A 25,512-nucleotide genomic window follows, 5' to 3' on the forward strand; every position below is an offset into this window, starting at 1 on the left:
GGTGTGAGAATGATGGCGAGACCACCCTTCTTAAAGCTACAACAGTCATTTACTGAAAACAGGAAGGGTTTATCTCAAAGCAGATTTTGAACTTTTCAGAAGACAGATTTTCATGCTAATCTAAATGCCAGAAAGATGTGAATAAATTAGATAACATTTTGGATAAACAGCTGAACATTACCTTTGGCTTCCTTCATTATCAGCTTCAAAATGAAAGGAACCCCTCCCCCACTTTTTTCCCCCATAAAGCAGCACTCTTTACGTTCTGTTTATTCTCAGAAAAGTGTTACTTGGGTAAATCCTGGCAGATAAATATATGAATTTCCGGTATTGAGGGCAGAAGTAGATAACTGGAGGAGGTGATGAGAATCTCTTCTCCAGAGAGTTTCATAAGAAGGTTAGAGTTGATAGAAGTGGAGAGAAACAGGTGGAATAAATTGCAAGCATCCTCTGTCGGGGGGTTCTCTCTGTGTATATGGCTGGGTGGTGAAGTTCAGCGGGACAGGGCAATGGCCAGTCCTTAGGGACGGAAGATCCACATTCCTCTCCATACCACTCCTTAGGCTTGACCTGCAGGCCTTCACTCAATAGAGAAGAAAACTGGAAACTCAGCACTTAAGTGAGAAGCAAGATAGTTCTGACCTCTCCTCTAAAAGGGGTCCAGAGAATGAATCAAAGGCAAGGTCAAGGGGCCCCAAAGAACATCAGGAAAAACAAGTTTCTCCACTTTCTCAGGCAGCTGAAAGGATGGGGAAGATAAGCTGAAGTTGCCCAGGCAGCTTGGAAGGAAAGGAGCCCACAGATAGGACAGAATCTATTTTTAAAGCGGAGGTGGAGCCAAGTTAGCACAGCAGGTCCTGTGCTCCCATGAGGCCTGGTGACAGGTCACTGCCCTCGGGGACCAATCTCCAGACTGCACTCATGACTTTCCCGAGGCACCCAGTGGAAGTCAGCAACACAGGACTGGTCTCACGCCCAGTTATAGATGGTCTGTGTTTTACATGTCCTTTCATGTGACAATGCCAGCTGCTAATGCAGTTTCTTTCTCTTTTCAAGTCGGTGCGCTGTAGGTGAGGAGAGCTTATATGCAAGCCATAGACTGGTTCCAGGAAGAAAATGAAATGAAAAAGCTAGATCCAGAGAGAGCGGGTCCTGGTAGGAAGGTGAATGGACTCTCAAAAGGTAAGACTGAGGAGACAAAGGTGATTATAAAGACCATGGGATGTTTTGGGAAGGGAAATCATGGCCAGGCTGATCACGTACGTAAAACAGAACTTAGAGAGCACGGAATCCAACAGGCTCATTTTACAGATGAGGAGAGGAAGCCAAGAAGGGATTTAATTGCTCAAGGCCAAATATCTGAGTCAATACAGAGATAGATGTCATAGGAGCCAACTGCTTATTGTAGCCATCACATACCATACTCTCCAGCCTCACTGATATTCCACCCCTTAATCTAATGAACTATGCAAGATACCTAGGGAGTAAGTAATAACTTTAGTTTTTGCTTTTTCTGTGGATAGTAATTTATTGGTAGAAGTTGCCAAGAAATTATAGGATGTTTTGCAATCAATAATTCACACATCATTTTTCCCATGTAGCTAGTTTTCTTTTCAAAAAGCAGTTTGTTTAAAAATATATAAAGACATTTATCTCTATAACATATTATAATATTAAGATTTTGTACTTAGATGGGCTTGACTTGGGGAAAGGGGGCTTAGATAAATTTTTTTGTACAGAATTTTGAATGTATGGAGCAGAAACTCTGACACTCTTCTCTCTAGTTCTCTCTGCATTTAAATTCTTTCTTTCTTAGAGTGTTAACGAGTGATAATGATTATTTCCACTGTACTTGCCTTTGTTCAGACCTCACATGGGTTATAGCATAGTCACCGTACCATTGACCTCTGGGCACCATATTTTAAGAGAGATGCATTTAGACATTTCAAAAGTTGATTGAAAGAAGAGATGAAGGGGAGGAGATTGAACTGTTGTCAGGTATGTGGGAGGAGACCCAGAGTATGTAGACCACCCCCTTTCTCCTCAAAGCCTGTTTATTTTGATTGATTGATTGGTTGATTGATTTAGTGACACCAAAGTTAGATGTTGCCAAATAGTCAGTTGGAAGTGCTGGGCATTGTCTTTGGATTTTTGAAGTTGGTAGGACATGTGAATTTAGAACTTTCAGTAGAAAGTTGATGAAAGGATTGGGGAGAACAGAAACCAGGGTAGGGCCTATAGAGGGGTATATAAGAAGAGTGGAAGTAGTTCAAGTAAATGCTATGATCCTTTCCAAATTGGTAAATTTATCTCTGTTCTCACAATAATTTATTTGTCCTTTTACTTATTTACTCCTTTTACTTATTTACTTGTAAAAGTACTCTTCAAATTCTCTCCAGCATTTGCTTTGGTCAAGAAGATGTCACAGCATCATGGCCTGTATTCCTTTCTTTCCCTCCATATAGGTTGATCTTGAACCAACTTGCTTAGTATAAATTCAGGTTATCATGAGATCATCCAATTTTGTTCTCTGAAATACTCTTCCAAGAATTCAGTTCAGTTCAGTCGCTCAGTCATGTCCAGTTCTTGGCGACCCCATGGACTGCAGCATGCCAGGCCTCCCTGTCCATCACCAACTTCCGGAGTTTACTCAAACTCATGTCCATTGAGTCAGTGATGCCATTCAACCATCTTATCTTCTGTCACCCCCTTCTCCTGCCTTCAATCTTTCCCATCATCAGGGTCTTTTCCAATGAGCGGGTTCTTTGCATCAGGTGGTCAAAGTATTGGAGTTTCAGCATCGGTCCTTCCAATGAATATTCAGGACTGATCTCCTTTAGGATGGAATGGTTGGATCTTCTTGCAGTCCAAGAATTAAGGATGTTGATATGACCTGATCCTCTACCACACCTGCATTGTATAGATCCCATCACAAGATTTCCTTAATAGCCATAAAAATGGAAAGTATAAAATGATAGACTGCTCTGGAGACCCATATTTCAAAATATTCATCATCATGTAATCATAAGTTTTAAAATGATCTGAGCAAATTTTAATGTGAAAGAAAGAAAGATAGTGCTAAGTCATGTCGGATTCTTGCGAGCCCATGAACTGTAGCCTGCCAGGCTCCTCTGTCCATGGAATTCTCCAGGCAAGAATACTGGAGTGGGTTGCCATTCCCTTCTCCAGGGGAACTTCCCCACCCAGGAATTGAACCCAGGCCTCCCGCATTGCAGGCAGATGCTTTACCAACTAAGCCATGTGTAAAGCTTTTAATGTGAGACACTAATCATTTATCTCCATAAGTTTCTTTAATTTTCTGATAACTTTTTCTGATTCGTGACCCTAGAGCCAAAATGTTTTCTTACTAAAATTAGCCCCTTTATCCTTTCTCCGTTTCTAATTCTCTTCTCCTTTCTTCTGTCCTTGCTTTCCTCTTTTTCCTTTCTCCTTTCTTTTTCTTTCACTTTTTTTAAGTTCCCATTTAGATCAATTATTGCTTCTTTTTGTCCCAATAGATCTTTAAAAAAATATGTACTCTAGTACACATGCATACATTGTCCTTGCAAGGAGGGGAGTAACCCCTCAATAAGGCAGGTCTTTGGTTCCTTTCCTATGTGCAACCCAAACACAGTTATTGGGGTCTAGAATGTGTTCTTTATACCCTTGCTGCCCACAGTGAGGCCTGAGGAATGCCTGTATTGGTACCCTTGGGTTTTTTCTTAAATATAAAATACCAGCCCCATTCTAGATCCACTAATCCAGAATCTGTATTGTAATCAAGTCCCCAGGTGATTTCCAGTCAGATTAAGATTTCAGAAGTGCTTCTACTGTAGATCAGTAGCATTCAAACATTTTAGATTGATCAGTTCCATCTGTAAAAAAGATTGAGTATATATATACCTTTAATATTTATATATTTGAATTATATGTATGTTTTTCATCAATATTAAACATCAGTAAGTCTTCCTATAAGCAATGCATATTTGAGTCTTGTTTTTTAATTCAACTTTGACAGCTTCTGTCTAACATTTTTTTTTTTTTTAGTGATTGCCCTAGAATTTGTGATATATATTTACAGCTAATAAATTTCAAAGGACACTATTCCACATCATGGGTAGGGCAAGGACTTACTTGATAATGACAGAATATTTCCAATTCTTCCTTCCATCCCTTAAAACAATGCTGTCATTTATTTCAATTATCCATAACCTACAATTACTGAATATATTATTGGTATGACTATTTTGAACATGTTGCTATTTGTTAGGTCAATTAAGATCTAAAAATAAAAGATTTTATTTTGTCTTCAATTTATTTCTTCTCTAATACTCTTCCTTCCTTTCAGATATATGTGAGTTTCTGACCTTTACAATTCTCCTTCTCGCTGTAGAACTCTTTTACATTCTATGTGAAGCAGGTCTTGGTAACAAATTCCCTCCATTTTTGTTTGTTTAAGAAAGTCTAGTCTTTATTTCTCCTTCCTTTTGAAGTATAATTTTGCTGGATACAGAATTTGAGATTGGTGACTTTTTTCTTTCAACATTTTATTCCACTACATTCTCTTTGTGCTTGAACTGTTTGTTCAGAGAAGTCCAAGTAATTTTTACTCATATTCCTCTGTAGGTAAGGTGTTTCATTTTGTGTGTTTTTCTCTCTGGCTTCTTTCAAGATTTCCTTTGTGTCCTTGATTTTCCAGTTTGAATGTGATGTTCCTATGTGTATTTTTTGTTGTTGTTGTTGATATGTATCCTGCTTGATGGCTCCAACTGTAGGCTTCTGTTCCTAAGCATTGGCACCTCTGTAATTCTCTGTATCCACTTGCCTCTCCAGACTGAGGCAGTGCTTTACTCTGTGACTTCAATTCTCTGATAGGTTTAAGAAAATTGGTTGATTTTTGCTTTGTTCTGATTTTTCTTATTGTGAAGATGGTAGTGACATTCAGGTCTTTACGTGTCAGATCAGAAACTAGAAGTCAAAGTCTTCTTTGTCTATATTTTTAAATTAAAAAACACATTTTTATTGATGTTTAAAGGTTTTCTTCTCACATTTGCATATATTGTCATCCACATAGCTTTGGGGTGAACACAGCACACCTTGTAGATCACTGTTAATGACCAGGTATTCTTTTCTAGTTTCGTGCTGTTGTGGCCAGAAAAGATGTTTGAAATAATTCTTATCCTCTTAAATTTGTTAAGGCTTGTTTTGTGTCATAGTAGGTGATCTATTGTAGAGAATATTCCATGTGAACTTGAAAAGAATGTGTATTCTGGTTTTTTTGGACATAATATCCTGAAAGTACAATTAAGTCTAACAGGTCTACTGTTTCAGTTAAGATCTCTGTTACCTTATTGATTTCCTGTCTGGAAGATCTGTCCATTGATGTCAGAGGGGTGGTAAATTCTCCTACTGTTATTTTGTTCATTTCAATTTCTCCCTTTGTGTCTGGTAGTAATTGTTTTAAGTATTTAGGTGCTCCTACATTGCATGCATATATGTTAATCAGGGTAATATCCTCTTCTTGTATTGATCCTTTTATCATTGTATAGTATCCTTCCTTATTGCTTTTGTTGAGATACCCCTCATCCAAGGTAAGAAGCAGTGGATATGCTTTGCTGGAGCAGCCATGAAGAGATACCCCATGCCCAAGGTAAGAGAAACCCAAGTAAGATGGTAGGTGTTGCAAGAGGGCATCAGAGGGCAGACACACTGAAACCATACTCACAGAAAACTAGTCAACCTAATCACACTAGGACCACAGCCTTGTCTAACTCAGTGAAACTAAGCCATGCCCGTGGGGCAACCCAAGATGGATGGGTCATGGTGGAGAGATCTGACAGAATGTGGTCCACTGGAGAAGGGAATGGCAAACCACTTCAGTATTCTTGCCTTGAGAACCCCACGAACAGTATGAAAAGGCAAATGATAGGATACTGAAAGAGGAACTCCTCAGGTCAGTAGGTGCCCAATATGCTACTGGAGATCAGTGGAGAAATAACTCCAGAAAGAATGAAGGGATAGAGCCAAAGCAAAAAGAATACCCAGCTGTGGATGTGACTGGTGATAGAAGCAAGGTCCGATGCTGTAAAGAGCAATATTGCATAGGAACCTGGAATGTCAGGTCCACGAATCAAGGCAGATTGGAAGTGGTCAAACAGGAGATGGCAAGCATGAATGTTGACATTTTAGGAATCAGTGAACTCAAATGGACTGAAATGGGTGAATTTAACTCAGATGACCATTATATCTACTACTGCGGGCAGGAATCCCTCAGAAGAAATGGAGTAGACATCATGGTCAACAGAAGAGTCTGAAATGCAGTACTTGGATGCAATCTCAAAAACGACAGAATGATCTCTATTCGTTTCCAAGGCAAACCATTCAATATCACAGTAATCCAAGTCTATGCCCCAACCAGTAACGCTGAAGAAGCTGAAGTTGAATGGTTCTATGAAGACCTACAAGACCTTTTAGAACTAACACCCAAGAAAGTTGTCCTTTTCATAATAGGGGACTGGAATGCAAAAGTAGGAAGTCAAGAAACACCTGGAGTAACAGGCAAATTTGGCCTTAGAACACGGAATGAAGCAGGGCAAAGACTAATAGAGTTTTGCCAAGAAAATGCACTGGTCATAGCAAACACTCTCTTTCAACAACACGAGAGAAGACTCTACACATGGACATCACCAGATGGTCAACACTGAAATCAGACTGATTATGTTCTTTGCAGCCAAAGATGGAGAAGCTCTATACAGTCAACAAAAACAAGACTGGGAGCTGACTGTGGCTCAGATCATGAACTCCTTATTACCAAATTCAGACTTAAATTGAAGAAAGTAGGGGAAACCACTAGACCATTCAGGTATGACCTAAATCAAATCCCTTATGATTATACAGTGGAAGTGAGAAATAGATTTAAGGGCCTAGATCTGATAGATAGAGTGCCTGATGAACTATGGAATGAGGTTCGTGACATTGTACAGGAGACAGGGATCAAGACCATTCATATAGAAAAGAAATGCAAAAAAGCAAAATGGCTGTCTGGGGAGGCCTTACAAATAGCTGTGAAAAGAAGAGAAGTGAAAAGCAAAGGAGAAAAGGAAAGATATAAACATCTGAATGCAGAGTTCCAAAGAATGGCAAGAAGAGATAAGAAAGCCTTCCTCAGTGATCAATGCAAAGAAATAGAGGAAAACAACAGAATGGGAAAAACTAGAGATCTCTTCAAGAAAATTAGAGATACCAAGGGAACATTTCATGCAAAAATGGGCTCAATAAAGGACAGAAATGGTATGGACCTAACAGAAGCAGAAGATATTAAGAAGAGGTGACAAGAATACACAGAAGAACTGTACAAAAAGATGTTCACGACCCAGATAATCACAATGGTGTGATCACTGATCTAGAGCCAGACATCCTGGAATGTGAAGTCAAGTGGGCCTTAGAAAGCATCACTATGAACACAGCTAGTGGAGGTGATGGAATTCCAGTTCAGCTATTTCAAATCCTGAAAGATGATGCTGTGAAAGTGCTGCACTCAATATGCCAGCACATTTGGAAAAATCAGCAGTGGCCACAGGACTGGAAAAGGTCAGTTTTCATTCCAATCCCAAAGAAAGGCAATGCCAAAGAATGCTCAAACTACCGCACAATTGCACTCATCTCACATGCTAGTAAAGTCATGCTCAAAATTCTCCAAGCCAGGCTTCAGCAATATGTGAACCGTGAACTTCCTGATGTTCAAGCTGGTTTTAAAAAAGGCAGAGGAACCAGATATCAAATTGCCAACATCCGCTGGATCATGGAAAAAGCAAGAGAGTTCCAGAAAAACATCTATTTCTGCTTTATTGACTATACCAAAGCAATAAACTGTGGAAAATTCTGAAAAAGATGGGAATGCCAGACCACCTGATCTGCCTCTTGAGAAATCTGTATGCAGGTCAGAAAGCAACAGTTAGACCTGGACATGGAACAACAGACTGGTTCCAAATAGGAAAAGGAGTACGTCAAGGCTGTATATTGTCACCTTACTTATTTAACTTATATGCAGAGTACATCATGAGAAATGCTGGACTGGAAGAAACACAAGCTGGAATCAAAATTGCCAGGAGAAATATCAATAACCTCAGATAGGCAGATGACACCACCCTTATGGCAGAAAGTGAAGAGGAACTCAAAAGTCTCTTGATGAAAGTGAAAGTGGAGAGTGAAAAAGTTGGCTTAAAGCTCAACATTCAGAAAACGAAGATCATGGCATCTGGTCCCATCACTTCATGGGAAATAGATGGGGAAATAGTGGAAACAGTGTCAGACTTTATTTTTTTGGGCTCAAAAATCACTGCAGATGGTGACTGTAGCCATGAAATTAAAAGACGCTTACTCCTTGGAAGGAAAGTTATGACCAACCTAGATAGCATATTCAAAAGCAAAGACATTACTTTGCCAACAAAGGTCCCTCTAGTCAAGGCTATGGTTTTTCCTGTGGTCATGTATGGATGTGAGAGTTGGACTGTGAAGAAAGCTGAGCGCCAAAGAATTGATGCTTTTGAACTGTGGTGTTGGAGAAGACTCTTGCGGGTCCCTTGGACTGCAAGGAGATCCAACCAGTCCGTTCTGAAGGAGATCAGCCCTGGGTTTTCTTTGGAGGGAATGATGCTAAAGCTGAAACTCCAGTACTTTGGCCACCTCATGCGAAGAGTTGACTCATTGGAAGAGACTCTGATGCTGGGATGGATTGAGGGCAGGAGGAGAAGGGGACACCAGAGGATGAGATGGCTGGATGGCATCACTGACTCGATAGACCTGAGTCTGGGTGAACCCCGGGAGTTTGTGACGGACAGGGAGGCCAGGCATGGTGCGATTCATGGGGTCGCAAAGAGTTGGACACGACTGAGCGACTGAAATGAACTAAACTGAACTGAACTGAACTGAACTATCTGATATGAGTATTGCTATCCCTGCTTTCTTGTCATTTCTGTTTGCATTAAATATATGTTTCCATGCTCTCACTTTCAATCTATGTGTGTCCTTAGCCCTAAAGTGTGCTTCTTATAAGCAGCATGTTGTAGACTATTTTTTTAATCCAATCTGACACTCTGTGTTTTTGGATTGCTGCATTTAGTCCATTAAGATTTAAGATAATTTTTGATATATATGTATTTGTTGCCATTTTTAAACCTTGTTATCTGGTTTATTTTGCTTTTCTACTCTGTTCCTTTCTTTTTGTTTTTCCTTTTGTGGTTTGATGGCTTTCTTTTGTATTATACTGTGTTCTCTTCTTTTTGGTGTTTGTGAATCTATTGTATGTTTTTAGTTTGTGGTTACCCTATTTTTCAAATATGTTAACCCATTACTGTATCTATTTGCTTTAGATTGGTAGTCATATAAGCTCAAACACATTCTTAAAAAAAAACCAAAAACTATACTCCCTTACTCCCCTCCCCCTCATTTTGTGATTTTGATATCTTCTTTTACATCTTTATATTTGTCCTTTTGTTGTTCATTGTAGTTATAATCACTTTCACAAAATTTTTAAAATTTAAAAAACATCTGTGCAATGGCTTATGTAAGTGATTTATTTTGCAGTTGTTATTTTTTCTTTCCTGCAGATTCTTGTTTCTTTTCTGTTTAGAGAATATCTTTCAATATTTCTCTTAAGATAGGTTTGGTATTTCTCTATTCTTTTAGTTTTTGCCTGTCTGAGAAATCCTTTATCCCTCCTTCTATTCTAAGCAATAATCTTGCTGGGTGTCTTATGCTGCAGGCTTTTTCCTTTCAGGTCTTTGAATATATCTTGCTACTTTCTTCTGATCAGGCATTTTTAACTTTACATCACACTAGAGAATTCTGAGAAGTTGAAAGGAAAGAGGGAAAAAAGAACAGTAGTAAATCCTTCTTGTTACAGTTATAAAATTATAACATAAGATAGAGGTGCATTACAAGTTATTAAGAAAAGGATACATTATTCAAAACTAATGCTGGAACAGTTGGCAAGCTGGAAAAAAATAGCTTCTCACCAGAAAACACATACCACATTAATTCTTAATGAATTAAAGATTCAAATGTCAAAATAAATAATAAATAAAAAGCTTAAAGAAAAGAAACAAAAAACCCTCACCCCCCCACCACCCTCAAACAAGGATAAAAACAAATGCCCAGGTCCTACTTAAGACCAATTAAATAAAGCTCTCTGGGAGATAATTTTTTGTTTCAAAATCTCCCTAGATGATTCTAGCATGTAGCCAAGGTCTAGAACATCTGTTCTTGCAGATCTAGATTTTAGAATATACACCAGAGGCAATTTTCTGCTTCTAGTGGTCTAGCTTGGGGCTCTCTATGACACCACAGGAAAATACTAAGACAGGGCAGAACAAGCTGTTCTCTTTCTGTGCTAGGCTGTGTTCTTTGTGATCGTGTCTCCTATAACCACAGCTCAAGGGAGGTTGTGTGGTAAGCAGAATTCTCAGATGGCCCTACAATCCTTGTCCCACGAAGTTCATGCCCTGTATAATCTTCTTTCCCAGAAAATGGGTGAACTTGTGAGTTGTTCCTACCCAAGAGAGTATAGCAGACTTAATTAAGATCCTATTCAGTTGATTTTGAGTTAATCCAAAGGAAGATTATTCCGAATGGGCATGACTTAATCAGGCAAGATCCCTTAAAAGAGGGACTGGACACTACCTAAAGTGAGAGGAGCTCCTTGCTGCTTTGATGGAGTTCCCTAGTCAACCTTGTGGATGAGAGCACTCCCTGGTCAATATCTTGCATGCAGCTTAGTGAGACCCTGAACAGAGGATCCAGCTAAGTTATATCCAGGATCCTGACCCATGGAAATTGGGAGATAATGTGTATTGCTTTAAGCTCCTCAGTTTGTGATATTTGGTTACACAGGGACAGGAAAATAATATAAGTAGTTTGGCTTAATGGAGAACAAATTTTGTAGTCAGATACATTTGGGCTCAATTCATAACTCTGCTACTAGAGGTGTCACTTCGATGCATTCTGTAGGATTATTGGAGCTTCCGTTTTCTCGTGGGTAGAACAGAAAAAGATAATTCCTGCCTTGCACACACAAGAAGGGGATTGTGAGAATTCAGATATATGAATGCATGCGTGGTTAGTCACTTCAGTCATGTCCGACTGTGTGACCCTAGGATTACAGCCCAGTAGGCTCCTCTGTCCATGGGATTCTGTGGGCAAGAATACTGGAGTAGGTTGCAAGCCCCTCTCCAAGGGATCTTCCCAACCCAGGGATCGAACTCATGTCTCTTATGTTTTTTGCAAGTGGGTTCTTTACCACTAGCGCCACCTGGGAAGCCCAGATAAATGCATCAGTCAGTGCAGTTCAGTCGCTCAGTCGTGTCCAACTCTTTGCAACCCCATGAACCACAGCATGCCAGGCCTCTCTGTCCATTACCAACTCCCAGAGTCCACCCAAACCCATGTCCATTGAGTCAGTGATGCCATCCAACCATCTCATCCTCTGTCATCCACTTCTCCTGTCTTCAATCTTTCCCAGCATCAGGGTCTTTTCAAATCAGCTCTTCACATCAGGTGGCCAAAGTATTGGAGTTTCAGCTTCAACATCAGTCCTTCCAATGAAAACCCAGGACTGATTTCCTTTAGGATGGACTGGTTGGATCTCCTTGCAGTCCAAGGGACTCTCAAGAGTCTTCTCCAACACCACAGTTCAAAAGCACCAATTCTTCTGTGCTCAGCTTTCTTTATATTCCAACTCTCACATCCACACATGACCACTGGAAAAACCGTAGCCTTGACTAAGATGGACCTTTGTTGGCAAAGTAATGTCACTGCTTTTTAATACACTGTCTAGGTTGGTCATAACTTTCCTTCCAAGGAGTAAGCATCTTTTAATTTCATGGCTGCAATCACCATCTGCAGTGATTTTAGAGCCCAGAAAAATAAAGTCAGCCACTGTTTCCACATCTATGTGCAATGAAATGATGGGACCAGATGCTATGATCTTAGTTTTCTTACTGTCGAGCTTTAAGCCAACTTTTCCACTCTCCTCTTTCACTTTCATCAAGAAGCTCTTTAGTTCTTCTTCACTTTCTGCCATAAGGGTGGTGTCATCTGCATATCTGTGGTTATTGATATTTCTCCTGTCAATCTTGATTCCAGCTTGTGCTTCCTCCAGCCCAGCATTTCTCATGATATACTCTGCGCATAAGTTAAATAAGCAAGGTGACAATATATAGCCTTGACGTACTCCTTTTCCTATTTGGAACCAGTCTGTTGTTCCATGTCCAGGTCTAACTGTTGCTTCCTGACCTGCATACAGATTTCTCAAGAGGCAGGTCAGGTGGTCTGGTATTCCCATCTCTTTAAGAATTTTCCACAGTTTATTGCGTAAAGTCTTGCTAATCGAGATGCTCAATGTAGGAAGTTCTTGATAGCTGGAAGTTGTTACTCTTATGGTCAGCATAGTTATTAGTGTCAAATGTATGAGACCAGTGGTATTTCTGAATATGCCTTTGACATAGAAATTTTCACTTTGTCTATCTTGTTTCCAAAGAGATGGTTCAGCTCTTCTTTACCCCCTTAAGAGTGGGATGATCTCATGCAAGGAAAGCTCTCCTGAGAAGGAGTTTTGGTAACCTTTCACCAGCCAGTATTCTAGTATTCTGAACAAGCAGGCCTTACTGGGGTGGAGATGGCAGGGAGGTTTTTAGATGACCAGTGTGGATCTATTTTGCTTACAGTGGAAAGTCATTCATTCACATTTGTTTTATAGTATAATCAGAAAGTGGTTATCACTTTTCAGATTACAACCTGACAGAGGTTTGGAGTTTTAGCCGTTAGAATAATATCTATCTAGCAATTTATAGCATACAAGCTGCTTTCCATAAACAATTTCATTTCATCCTCACCACAGTGCTGTGAAGTAGGCATTATTTTCTTAACTTTGCAAGTAAAGGAATGAAAGTTCAGAGAGTGTAAATAACTTACCCAGAGTCCCAAAACTAAGGGGGGCAGAAAGGAAAATTATTTTCAGGTCTGTGCCTCCAGTGTGCTGTGTTTTCCACTCCATCAGACAGCTTGGCTTTCTAAGTTTATGAACTAATTTCCTTTTTCTCCCTGAGATAACTAGCCCATTTGGGTCTATGCCTCTGAGGGGCTTGACACCAGCATTACTCCTATGTCTTTCAAACTAAAGAGGTAGTTAAAACTATTACCAGTCCATTAAACTGGCCACCTGGTCAGCAGGTTGCTTGGATCACATCTCACTTCAGATCGTGGAAACAGATGAGCCATCAGCATGAAGATTATGGTATTTTTTTAATTATCCAGATTTGTTATTGATACTCTAGATCTTTCTCAGTTGTGGGTGTGTATGAGTGTGTCTGAATGAGTGTGCAAATGTGCATCTGTTTCCTTTAAGAGGAAGGCAAGTTTTCTGAAACACACGAGAAACAGAGTAAGGAAATTTGCTAATTTACTATTAAGGAATTTAAAGACTTGAATAAGAATAAGTAGAGTATGGGTCTCTGAGGTTAAAATACAATCCACAAAGGACTAAGTAATGACTAAATATACTCACTGAGATAAAACATGGCACCCTTCGTAGTGCTCTGTCTTTGCTAAAGACTTTTTTACACGTCTTCACGGTACTGTATATTCACTTAATTTCCATTTCTCTCCCTTGTTTGCTATAACTTTTTCAGGATTTTTCTCCCCTGCTGTTTTCATGACAGGCTTGACAATCATTTTGCTTTGCTGCTGACAATGAGCATGCTAAAAGGCACTTACTCTGCATCTGCTCTCCACACAAATGGCCAATGTGATCTTACCACTGGGGACGTTAATGCAGTTCTCCGGAAACACAGTGGGCCAGGGAAGACTGGTGAGGTGGAACGTTTGAGTGCTTCGGTTAACTTGCACTGAACTTGCTTAGAAGAGGTAAGCGGGCTTTCTCAAGTGTCCCCAGCACAAGGGATTTCACAGCCTTGGCTCTGTCTGCTCTCTGCTCATCTGTTCCCTTCCTCCTAACACTCTTTTTAGGAGAAGATTTAGAACTTTGTTCCCAACAGGCATAACGTTTCCTTTAAGCAAGAATGCCTTTTAGAGGTCCGTTGTACAATGTCATACCTATAATGAATAACACTGTACTGTACACTTAATGTTTTAAGAGGGTGGATCTTAAGTTCTGTTATAAAATAAAATTTGCCCTTGGCCTCTTTTCTGTTTTCTATGATTTCAGTGCAAAATACTCAACTTTGCTGTAACAATTTCACATCGTTTATTTATTTCTCACCAAAATTAACACTTTTCTTTCTGATTATCCTTGATGAGGAAATCACAGCGCATGACCACTGGAACTCAAGACCTCATGCGTGAGAAAAACATGGATCACAAAAGATCCATGTACCGTATATTCAAATGTTGCATTAAAGGGAACTGGAGGTTTACACATAATTAGGTTGTTTGGTCAGTTACAAAGAACATTCAGAATTTGGTAAAATGTTATAATTTCTTTATGATTCAGACATTTCTAACAGATTTCTATACCTCTATAACTAGTTTAAGTAAAATCATTGTTGAAATGCACCTCACTACAATATTTAGTTATTATTTACAATTATATAATATTTGAGATTTGTAAAGATTCTAAATAAAGGTGTGCTACTTTGAATAGAGATTAAGTGAATGAGTTCATGGTTGACTTTATTTTGATGTTTATGTATCTTATTGATGAGAAGTAGGAGAGAACAGAGTGCAAAGCAAAGTACTGGGCTGGATGACTCAGGCTCCACCAGCTGAACCACATGGGTCAGGTCCTTGGAGCATCTCTGGCATCAGGTTACTCACTTGTAGAAGGAGAGGGTCAGACACCATGATAACTTGAGTCCATCAGACTCCAAGACTTCCCTGGTGGTTCAAACAGTAAAGAATCTGTCTGCAATGCAGAAGACCCAGGTTCGATCCCCTGGGTTGGAAAGATCCCCGGAGAAGGAAATGGCAACCCATTCCTGTATTATTGCCTGGAGAATCCCAAGAACAAACAAGCCTGGCAGGATCCAGTCTGCCACTGCTGCTGCTGCTGCTAAGTCACTTCAGTCATGTCCCACTCTGTGCGACCCCATAGACGGCAGCTCCCCCGTCCCTGGAATTTTCCAGGCAAGAACACTGGAGTGGGTTGCCATCTCCTTCTCCAAGGGTCCAGTCTATAGGGTCGCAAAGAGTCGGACATGACTGAGCAAGTAACACAGCTAAGAGTTTGGATTTGGGGGAAGAATTCCTTTGTGGTTCAATTGGTAAAGAATCTGCCTGCAGTGCAGGAAACCTGGGTTTGATTCCTGGGTTTGGAAGATCCCCTGGAGGAGGGCATGGCAACCCACTCAAGTATTCTTGCCTGGAGAATCCCATGGACAGAGGAGCCTGGCGGGCTACAGTCCATGGGGTCGCAAAAAGTCAGATACGACTGAACGACTTTCACTTTCACTTTGGACCGAGCTTAATGGTGGGTTCTCTACCCTCTGATCCTTCTTGCTTTTCTCTCACTTGCCACCTCTGAGAGGCAGTATCATTAAACATCAGGATCTGGACCAGCTAAAGAGGAGGTTGAATTTATATTTAGAGTCCTTTTCCTCTTCCTGTGCTGCCAGATTGTTTTCACGTTGCTGGTCCTGGGCTCCTTCCTCTGTCCAGCTCCTGAGCTAGGCCTGCTCTCCCGCACCTACTCACACACACCCCCTTCTCACGTGAGCACCGTTTTGGCCCAGGGCCCCTGGAGCAGCTGCTGCCCAGGCGAGCTCTGCTCATGCCCTAAGCTGACACATGACAACTTCTATTAGGCTGAGGTCCTCCATGGGAAGCCAATGGGCCCTACCAGCCAGTCTCCCTTCTGTTTCTCCATCTGCTGGCTCCCAGGGAGGTGGTGGCAGGGCTTAGGTTAAGAGTGCATCTGAAGCGAGGACACGGCTGAGAGCTGGAGTGCTTGCATTCTCCCTCTTTGTCACCTGCTGCCTGGCAGGGGCAGAACCTGTCCCTTAGGAGGAGATGGGGTGACTCAGGCTAGCCCAGTCCCTGCTGAGGGTGTCCAGTCTGCCTCCTACCACTCCTGCCAGGAGTCTCATGCGGAAATCAGATTTTCGGGCTGGGTTAAACATGACCAGGTGTTTCACAGAAGGCAGTGCCAGAGGATTCTTGGCGTATCCTTTGCACTTGTTTGAATGTTGTGGCTTTTAATATTTGTTAGGATTCTGAAGTGTGTGTGTGCGTGTGGCAGTTCTTTTCCTAGGGTCTCCGAGTATATTCCTAGACACCAGATAGGAAGAGCAACCACATGTGTAGGGTGGGGCTGGAGCAGGCTGGGTAAGGATGGGGCCTGGGGGTCCTGAGAGGGGCCAGGCCATGTGTTCTGCTGGTTAGTGCATTGGGCTGGCAAGGGGGGAGGCTGCTGTGCTGGGACCCCCTTTCTCAGCCAGAGGTCCCACTGACTCCTAGACACTACAGCTTGAAGGGAGGGGTCTCAGACATGATGTGACTCAACTTTTTCATTTTATGAAGATAGAAAGGAGGCCCAGAGAGAGGCAGTGGCCTATGAAAGGCACATCTGGTTGGTAGTAGGAGCCGAACCACCAAAAATCTAGTCTGTGTGTATGTGGCTTTTACCTATTTGTCACAATCTTGGTGTCCAGGAATAAACCTTCTTTTTTTAAAAAAAGAACTGTTTTGAAACGCTTTGCTGGGCTGACTCCAGACAGTCCTGGTTAAACTACTTCAGGCACGTGTCCACCAGGTCCCCCTCTACCTGCACCCAGAAACTCATCAGAGCCTCTCTGAAGCTTTGAGCCGGTGCTTTCAGTGAATTCAATTCATTGATCCAATGAATGAGCCATCCCAGGCCTTCTGCAACCCTGCTCTGTGCTTACATGATGCTTCCACCAAGAAAGACCAGGAAATCTCTTATGGGATTTTGTCCCCATTTTTCCTGGTTTGTCCTTATCCTTATCCCTCTCTAAAGTCTACTGGTTTAGATAATGAATTGTATTATCTCTTTGCTTAGAATTTTTTATCTTTGGAGAATGCTTCCTCTTCAAACACAAATATTCTCAGGTCAAAGAGCTGCCACTGAAAACGCCAACTCAAAGCTTCACAGAGGCTCTGATGAGTTTGGGGTGCATGTAGAGTGAGACCTGGTGGACACATGGTTGAAATAGGTTAACCAGGACTGAAGTCAGCCCAGAAAAGAGTTTCAAAACAGTTTTTTTTTTTTTTAAAGAAAGTTTATTTATTTATTTAATTTTTTGGACTGTATTGGGACTTTGTTGCTGTGCTAGGGCTTCCTCTAGTTGCCCTGTGCAGGCTTCTCATTGCGGTGGCTTCTTTTGTTGCAGAGCATGGGCTCTAGGGTCCAGGGTTGGTAGTTATGGCATGTGGGCTTAGTTGTTTCATGGCATGTGAGATATTCCTGGAGCAGGGATCAAACCCATGTCCCCGGCACTGGCAGGTGGATCCTTAACTACTGGACCAACAGGGAAGCCCTCAAAAGTGATTCTTCATAATTAATATTCCTCATGTGAAAAATGAAAAACTGTACTGTGTGATCTCTGAGGCTCCTGACAGCTCAGCACCCTGCACGTATAAGTTAATTTCAGAAGCATACTCCTCCTCCATATTTGCCCTCTTCATTGGCTTCTGCACTTTTGTGACTAAGACCACATCCAACAGCACCTTAGAGACTGGAGAGTCCAGATGTCTCACTTGAGAGATAGTAGCTTCACAGCCAAGAGTACAGATGCCTGTCCTTCCACTTCCTTCTGGTTCTCAAGCCACAGTCTCTAAGCACTGGGTTTAAGGAGGACCCGAGGACCAGTGGAGGTGCTGGACTTCCATTTCCAAGCAGGAAACTCCTGAGATTTTACCTCTCTTGTCAATCTGTATGGCAAGAAAAATTGGGGACTTCCCAAAAGCAAGGGCATGGGCTGTGGGAGGGAACTGCTGACTTCCCTGCAGAAATTTGTTTCCTAGTGATGCTACTCCAGAAAGTGGGGTGGTGAAGGGATCCTCATCTCTTAGGCCCTTAGACTGGTTTGACGTCTAATCTTGGGAAAGCTATGAGAAATCTGGACAGCGATTAAAAATCAGAGACACTACTTTACTGACAAAAGTCCATATAGTCAAAGCTATGGTTTTTCCATTTGTCTTGTACAGGTGTGAAAGTTGGACTATAAAGAAGGCCGAGCTTTTGGAGAACTGATGCTTTCGAACTGTGGTGTTGGAGAAGACTCTTGAGAGTCCCTTGGACAGTTAGGAGATCAAGCCAGTCAATCTGAAAGGAAATCAACCCTGAATACTCATTGGAAGGACTGATGCTAGACCTGAAGCTCTAAAACTTTGGCCACCTGATGTGAAGAGCTTACTCATTGGAAAAGACCTTGATGCTGGCCAAGACTGAAGGCAAAAGGAAAAGAGGTGGCAGAGCCCACCATGTCACAGAGAGTTGGACACGACTTAGCAACTAAACAGCAATAACAACAATAACTTGGGAGAACACAGACTCCTTGGGGGAGCTTGTTCTTAAAGATCTATGTTTGTGCTCAATCATATCTAACTCTTTGGGACCCAGTGGACTGTAGCCCCCCAGATTCCTCTGTGCATGGAATTTTCCAGGGAAGAATACTGGAGTGGGTTACCAGTTCCTTCTCCAGGGGATCTTTCTGACCCAGGGACTTGGAACCTGCATCACCTGCGTTGCAGGCAGATTCTTTACTGAGGAGCCATCAGGGAAGCCCCATTCTTAAAGACATCTGATGCATAAGCCACAGCTTTGTCATTCCACACTGGTATGAGTTGCTTCCAGCTGTACTGAGAGCCATGGGATATCTTATGATCCTCCCTGAGAGGCAGTTGAGAGGGTCAGCCTGCCTGGGTCTAAATCCTAACCCAAATCCAAACCCTAGTTTAGTCAGTCTAGCTGTGTCACTTTAGCAATTTCTTAATCTCCCACAGCCTCAGTTTTCTCATTTGTGAAAAGGTAGGGGAAATAAATGGAGAAGGCAATGACACCCCACTCCAGTACTCTTGCCTGGAAAATCCCAAGGATGGAGGAGCCTGGTACTACAGTCCATGGGGTCGCTGTGAGTCAGACACAACTGAGTGACTTCACTTTCACTTTTCACTTTCATGCATTAGAGAAGGAAATGGCAACCCACTCCGGTGTTCTTGCTTTGAGAATCCCAGGGACAGGGGAGCCTGGTGGGCTGCCGTCTATGGGGTCTCACAGAGTTGGACACAACTGAAGCAACTTAGCAGCAGCAGCAGCAGCAGGGGAAATAAAAAAGAGCTATCCTCCTAGGGCTCTTTTGAGGATTAAGGGAGAGAATCCTTGTCACAAGCAGAATATAGTGCCTACAGGGGACAGGGATTTTGTAATCGTAGTGAACACACTGGAGTCCTGGTATTTAAAGTTCTTTGATCCACAGAAAGGGGCCCATGGCTTAACAGATGAGGCATAAACCCATCCGCTGTCCCTGTAGGCAGGGTTGGGGAGTTGAGTCAGCGTGGCAGGAGGAAAGAGATTTCTGCAGTCAGTCCTGGGACTGTTCCTCTCATCAATGAGTCATTCTAGTGGGGTTCAGTGGTCCTGGTTTAAAAGGAGAGCAAGTGCCTGAGCCTCAAACAAACTTGGCATTGGTGGGTGGTTCTCAGGCTTCTCTTTCAAAGCCAAGGGAGAAAGATTGAAGGAGGCTGTGAGAGACTATCAAATTCTTGCTATTCAGATGTGTTATGGCAGTAAGTAAAATATGTGGGTCATTTATGAACTTCATTCCATCCTCACAGAGCTGATCCTCTCTAGCCAGACTGTGCACAGTTCAGAAAGAATGTGACAAAAGATCTATGTTTGTGCTCAATCATATCTAACTCTTTGGGACCCAGTGGACTGTAGCCCACCAGATTCCTCTGTGCATGGAATTTTCCAGGGAAGAATACTGGAGTGGGTTAGCAGTTCCTTCTCCAGGGGATCTTTCTGACCCAGGGACACTTCCCACACCTAGAAGCCTCCTAGGTCAAGAGGAAGACAAGAGAGAAGTAGAAGGTGAGGCTACTGGTCTATCTGTCCCAGCTTTAAGTGGCCTTACTGCATTTTCCTCCAGCCCTTGGTGTGGGACAGGAGGCCGGGGGTCAGAACTGATTCCTTCAACTGGGATGAGGGGACGAGGTCCTGAGTCCCAACTACCTCTGGGGTCTCAATCTTCTCACCTCTTGTGTTTCCATGATGCATACATAGTCTAATGAAGTCTGGTTCCTTAAACAGAAACTTTAGTCCACACAGGGCATCAGAAGGATAATTGCCCACAAACTGGAATAAAGGAAGTCATCTCTGGTGGCCCTTGCACACTAAACCTTAAAGGATTCTGATGATGCCTTCTTTTAAAGAAAGGATTCGCTTCAGCCTAAACTAACCAAAGACACCATGTGGGTGCATGTGTGCCAAGTTGCTTCAGTCATGTCTGACTCTGAAACCCTATGGACTGTAGCCCACCAGGCTCCTCTGTCCATGGGGATACTCCAGGCAAGAGTACTGGAGTAGGTTGCCATGTCCTCCTCCAGGGGATCTTCCCAACCCAGGAATTGAACTCATGTCTCTTATATCTCCTGCATTGGCAGGCAGGTTCTTTACCCCTAGCTCTACCTGGGAAGTCCCAAGGTACCATGAAGCAAGTCTTAAGAGTGTTTCAAGGCTTAGTGTGAAACAGACATGGGCTTCATCTTGACTTTGACTTTCCAGCTGTGGACACAGAGCTTGAGTCAATGACCTTCACAGAGGTCTGCTGGGAGATGTCAATGAGGTGATGTGCTAGCTCCTAAGCACAGTGTCACTTTCAGTTCCAAATATACTCTCCCCGCCCTCTGTCTTCTTAACTTTTTGTAGTTTTCTCTTTTTAAGGACCTTTCTGGACTGAGAGTCCATGGTGATAAAGAACCACAGGACAAGGCAGTAAAATAACGAGTCACATGGGAATCGTCATCCAAGCACGATGTCCTCATGTCTGAAGTAAACACCAGTGATCTGCCTGGTTAGAGGGAAGTCATCTCACCCAAGCACCCGAGGGGGTGGGTTCTCCACATTCAAGTTACATGAAGGTTATTAGGTAAAGCTGGAAAAGCTATCCTCTGGTCCCAAAAGACCAGACACAGAAAAAAGGAACAAGGCTTCAGATGAAGAAACAGATGAAGGATGGACTCCAGGAAGCTCTCCCTCCGGGGGCAAGGATGAAGTATTGGCATGGATGAGATTAGAAGAGGTGGTGTCTTCCCCACGAGGGCTATCGCAGCAGGAGGTTCATATGCAAGGGCTGAGAAGAGGCTTTTCCATCAGGAGGTGTGGGATGGTTGACTTTCATAGGCACTCAGTCACCCGAGGAGTCTGTCACCCACTCTTGAGTGGCACGAAGTTGTGGCCCGTGTCATTTGGGAAACCATCCTAACCTGTTTACTTTGCAGATAGAAAGAGGTCCCAGAGGCCTCATGCCTGAAAATGGCAGAGGTTGAACTTGCTGGGATGCACGTCCCCTGACTTTTAACCTCGTGGTATAGGGGAGGCAGCTTCTAAGGTGGCTCCCAAGGGTTTCTGTGTCCTGTAATTCTTTTGTCTTGAGCGTGGGATTATGGACTTGCTTCTAGTGAATAGAATGTAGCAGAACCAATGGAATGTCACTTCTAAGGTTAGGATGCAGGAGAACTGAGGTTTCTCTTTTGGATATTTTCTCTTCTCTCCTTTCTTCCGTACTCCCTTCCTCCCTCTCTCTTTCTTTTTTCCTTTCTCCCTCTCTCTCTCTCTTCCACCAGGCATTCAGTAAAGATGTGTTGATTCACATAGGAATTGTTTCATCCCAAACTGGGATTTTGGTGTGTGCTAGTGTGTTCAGTCATGTCCGATTCTTTGTGCCCTCATAAACTGTAGCCCACTAAGTTCCTCGGCCCGTGGGATTTCCCCAGCAAGAATACTGGAGTGGGTTGCCATATCCTCCTCCAGGGGATCTTCTTGACCTAGGAATCGAACTTGAGTCTTCGGCATCACCTGCATTGCAAGCACATTCTTCACCTGCTGAGCCACTGGGGAAGTCCAGAAACTGGTATGAGAGAGAAAAAATGATGCAAGACTAGATCCTATCTGTATTAGGGGTGGCTAGACCTAGATGCTTAGTCAGCAATGAAAATCTCTGGATCTAATCTATGGACATCAACAGTCACTTGCACACAAATGCCTTCAGTTTCCCCACTCTCTTCAAGTTTGTGAAGTCATCTGGCATCTTAACTGCTGTTCTCATTCGCGGTACCTCAATTGTTTGCTCAGTAACCAGAATAATCCAAGTAGCACATTCTCTGCCTTGCTGAATGAGGGAGAAAGCCTGGGGCCTAGGTTCACCAGCTGGGAGAGCAATAGTTAGTCCTTGGGCTTTGTGTTCACCCTGAATGACAAAGCACCAGCAACTGTGGGCTGCCCCTGAGGCATCTGACCTTTTCATCCCTGGGAGTCTGCGGTCTTAAGAAAAGAATGACATAATGACCCTCTGTTCTTAGTGGACTCTAGGCTAAACTGGGCTAATGGGCAAATTGTAAAAGTCCTGGGGGTGAACAAGGGTCCTACGAAGGTCAACTTGTCCATTCTCCTGCCTCCAGGAAGGGCAGCTAATTATCAACTTAGTAGATCTGTGATGCAATGAAAAGGAGGTGAGTCTTTCTTTTAGGATGTACAGAAAGATTCTAGTTTCCCTGGTTAAAAATCTGGTATTTCACCCTCTCAAGGTTAGTTTTTCCTGCTTCTAGTTTTATACAATGGTTCTCTTTCAGTACATGTCTTCTTATTTTGTCTGAGGTTCAGTTGATTTTGGAGAATAAAGCTTTAATATTCATTAAATAATTGCTTTTAGCCTCTGCCACACATATCCCTTCCTATTTATTTTCTTCTCGAAGATTTTAATTCATAACAGAATTTACCTTACTGAAGTCTGGACAAAGCATAGAGGTTGGGGAATGTGAAAGTGAAAGTCACTCAGTCACATCTGATTCTTTGCAACCCCATGGATTCTCCAGGCCAGAACACTGGAGTGGGTAGCTGTTCCCTTCTCCAAGGGATCTTCCCAACCCAGGGATTGAACCCAGGTCTCCCTCATTGCAGGTGGATTGCAGGTGGATTCTTTGCAAGCTGAGCCAATAGGGAAGCCGGTGATGGCAAATATAGAAGTGAGGAATTGCAGGAGCTTAAAACCAAGGGTCCTCTGGTTTTAAGCATCATGCAGTCTGGATGACTGAATAAGCTCTGGGAAGGTGAGTCATCTAGAGAAGATTACCCAGGTCAGAGCACATCAGAGTCCAATATCTGGACTTTTGCCTTCCTGTCTCATGGTCTTTCCATAGATTTGCGTTTCATAGGCCTGAGTCACTATACAGGATATGACAGCTTGCTTTTCTGGAGAGAAAAGAGGAAAAAAAAAAAAATTCCATCCTCTTCCTACAAAATAAAAGAAAGTGTAAAAGCTCTTTGGGCTCATTAAACAGGCAGTTATAAGGCTTCTTGGACTTCAAATAGCTTTTAACAAATAACATTTTGATGAGTTAAGTGTAAATGAATCAGAAACATATGGATAAAATTTCCTTGAAAATACACAAGGGTTTCAGAACCAGGGAACGTCACCCTCACCCTCAGCCCAGCCCACCCCCTTCAGCTCTAGGCTTGAGTGTTGGGAACTCACCTCCCCTCTGTGGGCCCACTGATGGGATTGCTCACCCTCTGGCCACCCAGCATGCTCCCAGCTTCTCCCCTGCCATTCTTCCTCATCTCCTGTGGTTTAGTGGCCAAGTGGCTGGGGTGGGCTGAGGGAGGAAAGGTCAACTGGTGAGAAAGATGAATAGGAAGGGAGGTGTGGAGAGCAGGCATCCCAAGTGCTGAGCAGACAGACCATGTGCTGTGTGTAGGGAAGGACGGTGTTTGTGGCTACAGGCTGGCTTCAGATTTGGGGCTCTTTGGAAAGCTGTTCAAGATGTTTCCTTTTTCCCCTTAAGCAACAGAGAATTCTCCTAAGCCATGCTCACTGTTTTGTGTTTTCCAGGTTGCCAGGGTTTTCTGGAGCTTGCTCCTCTGTGTTTGTGGGGTCTGGGACCGGCAGAGCTGAATTCCCAAAGAGGAAGCTCTTAAGAACGGAAGTCATGCCTTGGGATTGACTCAGCTTCTCAGGGCACCTTTTGCTTGCCTTATACAAAAGCACTCTGCTTTCCTGGGCCAGGTAACAGTGGCTCAGAGGAGGTGAACAGACCCCTCTGTGTGCCCGGAAGTTCTGGAGCTGAGTAACGTCTGCATTACCGGGGTGGCCCCGTTCCTGCTCACCTCTTGCTCTCTGTATCTTTGATGGTTGGCGGTTGCACTGGCAGTCAATGGCGGTGAAAGTAACAGACTGCATTCAGAGGGGATGAATAGTTCCCATAGTTTATTCTTTATGCCCCAGACTATCTCGGTTTATGTTTCTCTCCCAGGCAAACCCTGAATCAGGATTTGGGTGCAGGAATTGATTTACTAGGTGATTCCAGGACGCATGGTAAGGAACAGGAAAAGTGGCAGCAGAAAAGGAGGAAAGTCAGTGTGTTAATGAGCAGGACAACTGGGCTCAGTACTGATGGGGATCGTCTCAGAGGTGCCCACTTCATGAGGAAGGCAGTGTGTTTAAGAACTGTTTATTGACCTCACTAGTTGCCCCTGGGGCATTAACTCCCCAGGACTTTCAACCTGCTCCACATGTGGGCAAATCATGTTCCTGAAGCTGGAATATGAGAGTGTTAGTTGCTCTTTGCAACCCCACGGACTATAGCCCACCAGGATCCTCTTTCCATGGAATTCTCCAGGCAAGAATACTGGAGTGGGTTGCCATGACCTTCTCCAGGAGGTCTTCCCGATCCAGGGATCGAATCTGGGACTTCTGCATTGCAAGCAGATTCTTTACCATCTGAGCCAGTGGGAGAAAGCCCCAGAGCAGAGGTGGTGGTGGCTGAGGTGGGAAGCTATTGGAGTACGTGGTTTCCGCAGATCCTTTAGATATGGGAGGGGAGAAGTGAGCAACATAAGGCAGGTGCCTGCAGTGCCTTTGTTTGTGGCTACCACAGAGCTGCGGGTATAAATAAAATGGGTGCAGCATTGTCAGCAAGGCTATTGCTTTGTGGGTCTACCCAAGGGTGGCCCCACAGATCTTCTGCAAAGCAGATCAGGTGCTGAGCTGTCCCACCTGTCCTGGCTTGCAGCATGTCCTGTTGGGCACAGTCAACCAAAACCTTGGTTTGGGGTCTTTATATTTTCCCTCCCAACCTTCCTGGAAACTCTGGTCAATCTCAGAGCCAAGCTATTGCTCTGGGAGGTCTGAGGGGGATAAAGAGAGGAAGGTGGATAAGTGCAGTAAATTTGTGACCCTCCTCCCTCTGATGGGGTAAGTAGCATTATGCTCAGGGCTGTAATGAGGCATTCTTCATGTTCAGAGGAGATAGGAAAGGGAAGAG

At 43.1% G+C, this 25,512-nt stretch overlaps 1 long non-coding RNA gene across 1 annotated transcript; it reads left to right on the plus strand.

Moving 5' to 3' along the window:
* Positions 1-817: 817 nt before the first annotated feature.
* Positions 818-24,068, plus strand: LOC139177278 (uncharacterized). The gene is made up of 3 exons (XR_011561752.1): positions 818-1,182; positions 13,716-13,920; positions 18,178-24,068. It is a non-coding gene; the product is annotated as an uncharacterized lncRNA (long non-coding RNA).
* The last annotated feature ends 1,444 nt before the right edge of the window (positions 24,069-25,512 follow it).

Source organism: Bos indicus, chromosome 2 (assembly GCF_029378745.1).
Source record: "Bos indicus isolate NIAB-ARS_2022 breed Sahiwal x Tharparkar chromosome 2, NIAB-ARS_B.indTharparkar_mat_pri_1.0, whole genome shotgun sequence".
Taxonomy (NCBI): Eukaryota; Metazoa; Chordata; class Mammalia; order Artiodactyla; family Bovidae; genus Bos; species Bos indicus.